This window comes from Ammospiza caudacuta, chromosome 1 (genome assembly GCF_027887145.1).
Source record: "Ammospiza caudacuta isolate bAmmCau1 chromosome 1, bAmmCau1.pri, whole genome shotgun sequence".
NCBI lineage: Eukaryota > Metazoa > Chordata > Aves > Passeriformes > Passerellidae > Ammospiza > Ammospiza caudacuta.
Window position 1 is genome coordinate 148,759,216 of NC_080593.1, and position 13,146 is coordinate 148,772,361.

Here is a 13,146-nt window from a genome sequence, read left to right on the forward strand (position 1 = left end):
AGTTTGCCCTCCTTATGGATTTATCAGCTTTATTTAAGGAAATTGAGCTGCAAAGCTGGGGGTTGTTTCTACAGACACCTGCTCTGATCAAAAGGAGACATTCAAGCTAAAATTCACAAAGCAGCCAACTTGTGGGTTTGAAATGCATGGCACTCATGAACTTTATGGGAAGACACACAGCTACAGTATAAATTTTTTTGAAAGGTGAAAGCAGAAATTTGTGCATATGATAAGATAGTGTTAGAAAAGCCCTCATATTCGATTTTTGTCTGGGCTTTTGAAGGCAAATGCAGTCTGATCTTTACCTCTGAGTCAGATTTATATTTACCTCTTACATGCTCATTTTTCCCCTGCTGTTTTTCAAATGTCATCACTTGCCTTTACCCCATGCAAGAGGGATGTGTGTGTGAGACAAGTTATTAGTCTGTACCACAAAGACAGGTAACTCTGGAGTGAAGAAAAAAAAGGAAAAAAAAGAGTTTTATTTTTTCTGAGTGATTTTCTCTTAGTTTCTTTGGGCATGTTAACACTGATTCTCTTGGAATAGGCTCAGGTGTTCCCTTTATTTTATTTCTGCCAAACAAGCTGGTTTTGAGAAGTTTAAAAGAGTCATGCTAAGAAGAGGAACATATAAAATTAAAACAAACAAACAAACAAAACCCAACCATAACACAAATAACTTTTCCAAGTTTATAGTATTATAATTTTGAGAAAGCAATCAGATAATTTATATAATCATCTAACAAAGTGCCTTCGGAAATGTTCTGGGCAGCAGATTTGAGCTGATGGTGTTGTGGAAGTCTTAAATCAGATTTTCATTGCCTTATTCAACCTGAGTTGGTGCCTAGATGTTCAGAGAACAATTAAATGTCTTGGGATGGAACAGATCTTAAAAGTCCTCCAGTTCCCACCCTTTGCCATGGTCAGGACCATCTTCCCACTAGACCAGGTTTTATGTTATTTAGATCTAGTTCCTTGTGTGTTATAGACAAAGATAAGAACTGTGCAAAACTCAGTCTTCACAGCATCTATACAAAGATTTTCTGTACTTTCATCATTTGTGCATTCTCTGCTTGCCCACATTTGCTTTCTGTCTGACATCTCGGTTAGGCTACAGGTGGTAGGGGATTCACTATAGCACATGAGGGAAAGGACCCTTTCACAACCTTAGGGGTCAACAAGGTACTCAAGGTAATAGATATAGAAAATACAGGCATCAGAGAGGGCTGAACCAAATCTCATTAATTTTGGGAAAGAAATTGTATGGTCTCAGAACTTGTAGATGACTATTAATTGCTATGGTCATACTAGAGATAGAGAGAAATAAATGCTTTGCACAGACATCCCTTATGCTACTTAATCCTCATTAATAGGTGAAGCTGTCCCTGAAGATGCTCTAATGAAAAACACAGCCAACATGACATCATATAAAAGTGAATCCTTCTCTCTCTCTCTTTCTTATTTCAAAAAATATGAACTCAAATATAAAGAACATTTTTCTGTATGAAACAAAATAATTTCTCTTGGCCTCTGATTTGTTTGTCTTAAAAGCTTTTTTTTCTTTCTTCTTAGAAATGAAAATATTTTCTTGTAAAATTGCCAAATTAAGACTGTTCATGCAATTTGAAAAGCCCAGGATGTAATCTCATCTTGTGAAATCACTTTCATTTTACAAGCTCTCCCTGAGCTGTAAGCAAAGAAGGCAACCATGCCACTTCAGTTCTGAGACCATCCTGGAAAACAGGGGAAATCACAAAGGATGTGGTTGCTCTAGAGCCCCAACTGAAGTTTTTAAAAGCTGCAACTCTTTCTGTGAGGCATCAAAGTCTTATGTTGCATAGCTTTTACTCAGTACAATATTCTATCTCTTATTTAAAATGTCATTTTCAGGGCTCAATTAAAGAAAATCACAATGTCTAGACAGTGGGTATGTGTCCCAGAAAAATGTGTTTTGGCAGAGGAAAGCTCATTGATTTTACATGCTGATGAAAGAGCTGTTAAATGTGGTTGCAACCTCTTACAGGTTATAAGGCTCTCAGGCATGGAATTCCACAACTCAAATTTTGAAAACCACTGTGCTAGATCTAGAGAATAAACAGAATAAATTAAAAAAAAAATCCCTGTGTGCATGTGTTCACAGCATAGTGACTGAACCAGTTCTTTAAAAAGTAGAACTGAATTAAAACCGACCCACTGGGTCCAACTCTGACCACCAGGGTAAGAAATGCCAGCCTTGAAATAACCTTGTTTCAGGGTAGGTAAAAGCAAAAGACTTATACAGAAAGTGAATGATGAAAAAAAGGAGCTTCAACCTGAAGGTCAAAATTAGAAGAATTTAATGGCTTGGACTTTAGTAGGAGACCAGTCTGCTGTTTTGATGAATAACAAAACCTTTGTTCTGAGGAACCATACATGATGAAATGGGATCTTCATGAAGCAAAGAAACAAGGTCAGAAGTTAGACTAGTTTTTGTCTAAACAAAAACTGCATAAAGAAATGTCCTTCAGTACCAACTGTCCATCAAGAAAGGAAATAATGAATACAGGAGGAACATGCAATTTTAAATCTGTGCTCTTCTCTTTGCACTGGGGATGAAAGTTATTGCTGGCTGCTCCGTTCCACAAGCCCCAGAAAAAGCAAGTGACCCTGAGTGTGGGAATGTAACATATTTGTGTGGTTTCCTCCTTAAAAAACATTAAAGATGAGGGTGGGTAGTATGTGTACAGACCAGGTATGTGACAATATGATGCCTGTGTGGGTGATTGCAAACAGTCACTGAGGCAACAAGAACAGACCTCTTACCAAGAAATCCCACAGGAAGGGATTGAAGCCTCTTTTACTGAGCAGAGACAGCCTAGAATACATGTGATTGATAAGAGTTTAGATAAAAAGCATAGTTTCCATGTTGCAGAGCTAGTTTTAATATGTGTCTGTAGCTCTGCATTGTGCTACATATGTGCTCATACAACATAGATTAGAAGAAAATAGGTTGTGCTCTGGTCAGCACCCTCAAAATGGGTTAATTAGATCTTACAACTTCTTTACTTGCAAATATTTTGAAAAGCTCCAAAAAAGCCACTTTGCATTTGTTCAGTACTCCTACTCCTGTGTTTGACTGCAGTGCACTCATAAAATGGCTTTTTAAAAGCCAGAGCATAAACTGTAGCTCAGTCAAACCAACACGTTCAGGAAGATATTCCAAATTTAGAGGTACATTCTTATTTCTAAGGGAGCACAAATCTGGTGGACATTAATTCACAGAATTCACAGAATGACTAGGTTGGAAGAGACCTTAAAGTTCATCAAGTCCCAAGACCCATGGGGTTCTGGTTTCATCCTCTTGTTGCTTGGGAGGTCCCCTCAATAATCCCTGTCATGGGGTTAACCTTGGCTGACTTCCAAGTGTCCACCAAATTGTTCCCTCACTCCCACTCCTCAGCAGGACAGGGGGAAAAACAAGACCAAAAATCTTATGTGTGAATATAAGGATGGGGAAATCACCAATCAAACACTCAAAACACTCAAATACCATCAATCAAATGGTCAAAATAGACTCAGGAAAGATTAATTTAATTGGTGATGGCCTGTGACAGATCTGTCAGGGCTAATTGGAACTGAATCTCTCTAATATTGGGGGCAGCTCCTTGTGTCTTCTCACAAAAGCCACACATGCAGCCCTACACTATCAAAACCTTGTCAAAAAACCCAGTAAAGTCTTTTAACCGATGATCTGAGACCCTGGTATCTCCTGACTGGGTCAGTTAGTCTGTCTAGGTGTAATTAATTATTTTTCTCCCTCTTTTTGCTTTTATATTAAATAAACAATAATCAGATACATTTGCAGACCATTACTTTCATTGAAAGAATCACAAAATTATTAAAATGAGAAAGGACTTCTGGAGATTTTCCAGTCTAACCCCCTATCAAAAGCAGTGACAATTAAAACAGGTTGTTTGTGACAATGTACAGCCTGGGTTTGAATATAAAAAGGATGCAAGGCTCCACAACCTCTCTTGGCTGAACAGCTCTAGTGTTCAACCATCCTCACAGTAAAAACATGTTTTCTTATATAACTTCCTGTATTTCAATTTTCCCCGTTGCTTGTTATCCTTTCACTGAGAGGAATTGGGTTTCAAAGCACTCTTTTGAGATCATACTAATCCAGTTTGGGTGGAGATTCCTCAATGCTCCTGCACTGCGGCTATTTCTCTCTCTTGTTCTGTTTTTCTGCCTTCCCTTTCTTTAATTATGAGGCTGTCACAGAAGGTGTCATGCACTTCACTCATAAGAGAGGAGCAACAATACACTTTGCTGATATAAACCAGTGAGTTAACAAATTCAATGGTAAATGCCACATTGGTTTAACAAGATTTGACATTAGGTCACACTTGATTCCCTTACTGCATGGAAAAAGGGGTCTGATGAGGCTGTCAGGGAGTTTCTCCCTCTGAGATCCAAAAGGGCCCCCTTGCCTTCTGAACCTTTTCCTTGAGAGGAATCCAGGTGCAGCAAGGAATCTCTCAGCCTTGAGGAGAAACCCAGAGAGGGGTCACCACTTGAGGGCAGGTCCTGGTGTGCAGGGTCCCAGTGCCCTGCAGGGGAGCTCAGCTGGCCCTGGGCTGTCCAATGTTTAGAATGTAAGGTGATTGTCATAAAGTCATATTTGCACACCAACAAGTGATCTGGGTCATCATTCCAGACAGCCCTTGGCTACCATGTCACCATCTGTCCCCCAAAACCCAGAGTACGCTGGGTGCAGCCACCACATGGTTACACTCATGGTAACCACTCATAACCCACTCAGGGTTACGGACAAAGCTGGTGGTGGGAGCACACACCACCATGGAGGTGAGGGCAGTTCTCCCTCTCTCCAACCTTTTCAGGACAGTTTCTACCTCTAAAAGATCATCCAGCTATCCTTGGCAGGTCAACTGCAAGCTCTTGAGTTTGCTTTGGGAGTTAAGTATTGGGTACAATTTTATCACCTGTCTTACATGGGTCAGACTGGATGATTACCATAGGGTTGTTTAGCCACTGTATCTATGATTCTCTTCTGCCTTAGTCTTGTGTTCTTTCTCTCCCATTCTTGCATATTTCCCTCTCCTTTGGAACCTGACACAGCACAGAATTATTTGGCTGTGATCCTTTCCTCTAACATTTCCCTGTGTTTTAATTTCCAACAGCAGGGTCAGCATTTAACATTTATCTCAGTAGGAGACTGGAGAGACACAATAGAAACTGCACCATGAGAGGAGGAATGAAGGAGGGGCAGTATGGCAAAACTCATAGAATCTGTTATTTTAGTTTGACTAACAATTAGCAAAACAATTTGTGAGAGCAGAACTCTGATATATGTCCCATGCTGGCTCTGCCTTCCTCCTGATACCAATGAGGTGTTTGATTCATGGTGCCTTTTTCCTCTCCTTTTCTTTCCTTTCCTGCTGTGTGAGCACCAGCTCATCAGAGCCTGTGGCCATCAAGGTATTTCCTTGCGGAGAATGGAGCCATAATCTGGAGTATGACCCTATACATGTGCTACTCTTCTGGGGATATTTGTTTATACCAGGCTCACGGTGTCAGGAGATTGTTCAGCACCTCAGTTGTATTTGATTCAACAGTGTCTGCATTGATGACCTTCATGAGTTTTGTCCAGATGTCTTTTTGACTGGAGGGATCCTTTATTCTGCAGTCTGACTGCATAGAATACACTCCTTCTTAGTGGCAGCTTAGGCAGACACAGAAATCCACCTGTGTGAAACAGTTTACAGCACAGACAGCCTTGGGGCATTGTCAGAGCTCACTGATGCCCATGGAAGGATCCTTGGATTTGCTGCTTCTTTAGGCAGATAAATAAAGGCCAAGGGAATAAATGTGAAACCCAATGGGACGTGCACAGTTATCTGTGCTGCACTCAAGGAACACTCAAACATAACCTCTGTATATACAACATCTTGTGGGACTGGTTGATCATTTGAAATATTCTACAATGGATAACTCACTTTTCAAAGATAAAAATCTAATTTTGATGGTTTATTCTCCCTTCCCTCCCCCCACTCTTATTAGGAGATTATTCAATGTATCAGAATCTGCTTGATCCTTTCCTGAGTTTACCTTAAATTCCCTGGCCAGGAAGTGAGAACCTACATCATAAATACAGAACAACTTCTATCAAAATTGCTACAGTGATTAAAAAAAAAAAAAAAAAAAAAAAAAAAAAAAGAAAAAAGGGAAAAAAAGGAATAAGAAGTACCAGTCTGAAGAAACAACCACCATGTTGGGATTTTCCCTCATAATTCAAATTAAAATAAAGAAAAATCTTTTTCTGGTTTCTTTTCTTTCTTAAAGTCAAATCTGCAATTTAGGCAAGAGACCCCCCCATCATCACTTGGATTTTGTCATTTTCAGTACTAATTTCATCTTTCTTTTCCACTTTTTTTCTTTTACACTTCTGTTTCTATCCTACTTGTTGTAAGTCTACAACTCTCTCAGTCTGTCTTGCTTTATCAATAGATTAGGCCCAAGGCAGATGAAACCTGCTGATTGCTAAACCAGCCTAAGGTCCTTTCTTGGTAACTTATTTTGTTAGGTGGGTCCTGGGATCTGCAACACTTGGCACCGGGCCTGTAAAACACATTTATAACTTATGGGGTGTGTATGGTGTGTGTCTCTTACCAGCACTGACAACTCACTTAATCTAAGCAAATAATGCCAGTACCTTTATCTCACTGTTTCCTTCCAGATGGTTTTGGGTAAACACCACAGCTCTGCTGTTCCTGGCACCATGATGGGCCATATCAGGGCCTTCCCCAGGATTGTCCTTCTTATGAACATTCTTGAAATAAGACACTTATTAACTCCAGCAACGATGAACCTTCTTTATGAGGTGTGCATGCAACGTCCACTTGAATAAACACTGTGATGAGGAGTTAATCCCCCAGCTATTTCCTCAGTCAGATGTTACCAATACCTCTGCTAGTTCCTCTACCACTTTCTGTCCATCAAAATAAGTCTTTGTCCTGTGTGTGTCTTTGGGTATTTGTCAACAACCAAGTTCTGATAATAATTCCTCTGAAAAATTGCTAAATTACTTGGACCAGTCCTTAAGACACAAATTTTCCCAAGTCACCAGATTTATAGTCTCTAATGTCAGCACATTAAAACAAGCAATATTTTTATTTGATTACTCCAAATACCAAGTAATTGTTGAGGATAATTAAAATGAAAATCCAGTCAATGACAGAACTTCATAATAGAGTCACACTACCAAACATATGCAGATAAACACACTCATTTGCATGTATATGCACAGAAAACCTCATATGCAAATGCGGGGTCCAAAGCATCTGTCCATCTTTATGTTTCTGAAAAACTGAATTTGTATGAGCCAAAATTGCATTCCAATCAAAGGCTTTGGGACAAAGACCACAAAAAAAAGGTAATAGGAGGCAAAAATCACCACTTGCCAAAATTCCCAAAGAGTGCAATGTGTAGCAGCAGAGACAAGAGAAGAGATAATGAACCAGTGCGAAGTGTAAATTCATTTACAATAAATATGTAGCCTTCATTTCTATCAATAAAGAAGTATACAGAGTTAAAAAATAATCCCTGAGATTTCAAATAAATTCTCTTTCTATTATGAACTTGTTTTTGTAAATAGTTTTTGTAAATATTCATACTTTCATTTTCAAGGAAGACATTTATTTCAATCTTGAGTCTCCCGACTTTATTCTCATGAAGAATTTTAATTACCTTCACAGGTGTCTTGCCTTCATTGGATGAGTCCTGGAACGTCATTGGAACTCAAACTCTTCTGAGGGTAGATTCTCTCTTTTTGGATTTTTTATGTTTTTGTGAAATTCTCAGCCAGGGCAGCTTCTTCTCATCCAGCTAAAGTTCTACACCACAGCAGTTCTACAGAGTAGACTTCCAAAAAATATGAATAGCAGGGGCGGGAAAGAGTTTCTCCATTGTGAAGAAGTAAATGTAAGATAAAATGAGAGATTGCTCCGTGGAAGCAAGTATCTAAATGTGCAGGCTGTTGGAAGGGAGATAGAGCACCTAAAAACAATGGTGTAATTCAGCCTGGGAGCTTTGATGGAAATAATGTCCCAAGTGTTGCTTGTAGCTGTATATTTGAAGCTATCTGCTCATAAAACACTTATGAAAGGTAATTAGCACTTCAATTAATGGTCTATCATTGTTCTGTAACGCTTACACATAAACTATCATTCTTTTCTCTCTTTCATAATTGCCCAATTATAGGTATTTAGAAGCTGTAATATTTGAAATGAAGTAGAATCTGTGTAAAATATGCTCAATATCCATCTCAAGTTTGCATCCAAATTACTATTTTGGTGCTTTCCATTCAGCTTTATTTTATAAATTCAACTTCTGCTTCAACTTCATGGACTTAAACCATCTGGAGAACTGGACTAAGAGCCAGGTATAACTTCAACAAAATATTCTTATTTCAGGTTCTCTTCAAGCGCACTGGGAGTCAGTGTTTTGTGTTGGTGATGGCCATACTGCCAGAATCAGTCACATGCCATGATCTCTATAAGATTCATAATACATTTCATTCCACCAAAGGGAGGATGACATTGTCTAGGAGGAAGTGGGTAATATCCTGTGCTCCTGTAAAGCTGAATACACCATCCCTTTCCAGGGCTGACAACTGTTTTTACCTTCAATAGAATTTCTGAAACTGACTTCCTCCTTTTCACCCAGAGAACCTCATGCTTTTACTGCCACCAGGTCATGACATCTCATCCTGGTCCATCTACAATCCTGGTCCATGAGCCACAATTCAGTTGCCCATGCAACAGCCCATCTCTTTCTCTTTACTGTCAATTCTACTGCAAGCTGTTTATTAGTCTGAAAGAGACTTGTACAGATTCAGGATCTGTTACCTTTATTTACACTGAATAATCAGCCAGGTTTACCCTATTTCTCTCAGTGGTTCAAGTGTTTTCTCAACAGCGTTGCAAAGTGCATATTTATTCCTGAAAACATACATCACAAAAGAAAAACTGCAAAATACACTCTTGATGTCTTTTTTCTGTGTCTTTGTCAGAAATGAAATGTTCTGTGTGAATCCAAGAGGATGAAGAAAATGGGAAAGTTTTGCAAGCAGTGAAAAATAGCCAGTGTAGGCAAAAATTAAAATATCTACACTATACAATATTACACTGCTACAATACATTGCACCACAGTAGTGCAGATGTCTCTGGTCCTGATCTGTACTCTGGATAAACTTGGTTTTGGAGGGGTGACGTCACTTCTTCAGGTGTTATGGTAATTTCACAAGCTCTGCAGAACAAGAGGCTTTGCTTACTCAGTGTGTATTTGCTATTTCAGCAAGTTTAGGCTGAAATAACATTTGGCTGCTGAGGATTTCATAATGGTGCTTATGGGGAACATCTGTTTCTAAGTTGTGCTTGGGAAGTGATCTGGAGTTCAGCACACACGTGGATTTCTCCCTCCCATCCAGGGACTGCCAGCAGCCACAGCGTGTGGGGTTACTTTGGGACTTCAAGGTTGTCTTAGGTAGCACTTAACATTATGGGTTTGTGGACTCAGTGCCCAGGAAACCACTGTGGAAATCAACAAATAATTGTAAACCATGTTTAGTTGGTGTGCTGCAGGCACCCTGTCAGGTTTAAGTGGCTTTCTGCAATAGATGAAAGAACTCCTGGATTAGGAGCTTTTGTCAGAGATAATTCCCTGTGTTTTGGGATTTTCATTGAGGCGTATATTGGCCGTCAGGATATGAAAAGATTATTTGCAAGCAAGAATTCCCCCCATGCCCCTCAGTGCACAAGTGTTGAGGAAGGTTAGACTGTTCTTAGGGACTACTTATAAAACAGGATTTTCATGTTATCAAGGTCATAAAAGAAATTAATTGTTTCTCCCCTGTGACTTTCCTAAGAGCCTTCCAAAGCATTACAGATATATTGCTGCAAAAGGTACTGGTGGTAAGAAACTTTAGGAAAATATGAATGGTTAAACATGTCCTCAGGACTCCACCAAAAGACTTAAGGTTGAGACCAGCCAGGTAATCTGGCTCATGTACTGAAACTTCATTTCTCAATAGATTGGCTCCTCAGTGCATGCAAAGGATACAACTTTAATTGATTTATCATAGGTACTTACAATTTAAGCTTTCAATGTAAGCAAATTCCACGGGCAAATTCCTTTGTGAGGTTACAGAAATATTTTTAAAATTATAATTGCCTCCTGTAACAGATGCCTAAAGTAAGCAAGGTGCCTTTGGAGCAAATTCTTTCCATCTCTTTAAGTACAAAGTCAGCAGCAGTTTAGATCAGCCTTTAGGCTGACATTCTGAGGAAAAGCAGTGTGTGTCCTTCCAGCACGGCAAAGCCTGTGTTAACTCCTTTCTGTGGTGCCTCCTGGCCAGAGACTGGACAGACCTTGCTCGATTTCTTGTGGTCTGTTTATCCAACTGCGCGGTATAATTCTTCCTTCAGTGGTATAATCTCTCCACACAAATATCTAGATAAGTTTTCTTTTCACTGAACAAAATAATTCACAAACCTTGAAAAAAAAAGCCACACAAAAGAACTTCCTTCTAAACAGTGTTTTGAAATTCTGTGTTTTCTTCCTTCCTTGCATTTTAACTTCAGATAAAATGTTTTTCCTGTAGTCTTTGAATTTATTTCTCACTTTTTTTGCTATGGTTTACATTATGCATTTTAGCAGTTTGTCTCTGCTATAAATAAGTCTTATAATTGTGAATATAATTAGATTTGTTCCACACAATTGCATATAAATGTAATTCTAAGGTGTTTTTAGAACTCAGTTCCTTATTGATGGATTAGAAGCAAAGTCTGCTTAGAAATGGTGCTTTTCTCTGAGGTAATGCTATTCATGAATCCTACTTCCCCTTTTTGCTACAGTTTCTGCCCAGCATTTTGCTAAAACTGGGAGCATTGGCAAGTGCCTGCCTTGGCAACTGATAGCAAATTAACTTTTGGTTAGCCTACAAGGCATATTTATTCTGGGTCTTTCAACTTTAAATGAAAGCATGGATCATCTGAAATGTGTTTCTTGGAAATGGAAGAATGAACAGCTGTTTCATGCTCCTTCTTTTAAATCTCTGAGAGTTGGAGCTCCAGTCATAGGCAGCTTTAAATAACATTTAAAGATGGAGCAAATAACAGCCTACAACTCTACTGTGATTCCTGTGCAGAGCTGATCTAAGATATTGGAGGTTTAAATGAGCTGGCAGCCTTTTAACTCAGTGGTGTGAATTTAGAAATTTTTTTCCTTCATAAAAATGATATGTGAAAGCTTATCCTTGGGTTATTTTCTTCCTTTCTTTGTTTTCATAGTATCATAGATGATTAATTATAAAACAGATTTTTTTTTTTCCTTTTGGTACAGTTACTGTTTATTTTTAACCGCAAACGGGATCTTAAGTTTTTGAAAAAAAAATATGTCTCTGGGAAAGCAAATCTTATGTGGATAGGGAATGACTTGTGAACTAAATGGTTAATAACATGATGAATGTTAAATTAAGGAGGCTGAAAAATTAAATATGCCATCAGGTTGCATTTATATCTTCTCCCTAAAAGCAGTCCTGCCTATACAGCAAAATTTTAACTTTCATGGTTATATCTATTTGTGCTGTCACAGAAGAACATTCAAAGGAAAGCACAGAAGAGCAGCCCAGAGAACTCAATGAAAGTATAATATTTCAGACCTGTTTGGCTTGTTATGGTTTCCCTTTGTTGGACCTTTACTAAAGATTTTGATGCATTACTTGAGATAAGTACCAAGAAATCTGCTCAGTTCAGTGATTCATGGATACCTGACCTCTGCCAGCAATTTTCAGAGTGATACTCTAAGATAAACTGAGACTTGCATCCTTTTTGAGCCTCTTGTTCAACCCAGGCCATAGCAAAGCCAGATTTGTTCAAATTTTCAAGGACTTACAGGTCAAACTGTAAAGCCTGGCGTGCATAAAATTCATCTGAGGAAGACTGACATTTTCTTCTTGTCTACTCAATGTTTAATACATTGATAAGCTGATTTTAAAGCATAATCAGAAATCTCTGTAATGTTTCATAATTAATTCATATTCTTTTTGGACATCCTTACTTGAAGAAGCTCTTGCCTACCTCTTCATCACCCACATCCTTAACATTTTTTTATTCCTAATTATTCAGTAGTAGAGTTCTGGGTAAGCTTGGGAAGCAAGCCATCAGTAAGACATTTTTTCAGGCTTTTCTAATGTGTTGAGATATGAAAATCAGTGTGAGACTGTTGTAGAACCTAAATATCTCACTCTCTAGAAACAAAAATATCTAGTTTCTTATTTAATTGCAATTTAATATAAATAATCCTCACAAGTGATACATTTAGAAAATAAATTGGACTTCTCATTTCAGGCATGATTGCTTTGGACATTCTGAAATTTAGAGATAATGTGTCTCAGTGTTAGCTCAGCAAAGACAGAGGACAAAGAGCTTCTGTGTTGGATCTGGAGGAAGATTTCACCTGAAGTCATAAGACTTGTTTCAGATAAATATTGGGATGACTTTTTTTTGTTTGTTTGGTTTCCTTCTTTTTTTTTTTTTTTTTTTTTTTTTGTTTGTTTTTTTTTTTTTTTCCCAGAAAAGATTTCTCCCTAAGCACTGCATTTTGACCTCAGCATTTATTTGCTCTAGCCCTTATTTATTGGAGACACAGATTTCAGTATTGCATGCAGGGCTGTTTTAGAAAGAAGATTTTGAGAGCAGACCCAAAGAAGGGCTGATTTGACTGTGTCTTCTACAAGAGTCAGAAAATTTAGAGCATGCCATGAGATGGAACAACATGGAGAAAATGTCTGTGTGCAGCCTCAGGATGGAATACAGCCAGCCCCCATGTGACGTTCGTACCATGTTCATTGATGCAGTCTGGGAGTACCACACAAGAACATGAAATTGTCTTCTGTTTTCTTCCTTATCTTAGCTGTATTTTTCACTCAGTGGGGCACAATTACCTGACCACTGTGAGATAATAAAATGACAGTGTTGGTCACCAGTGATTAAACTTCTGCACAATTGTTACTGAATAAAAATGGAATTGTTCTTTTCAACTATTTCAACTTTTCAATTTTCTTTTTTAAATCTCATATTTAAT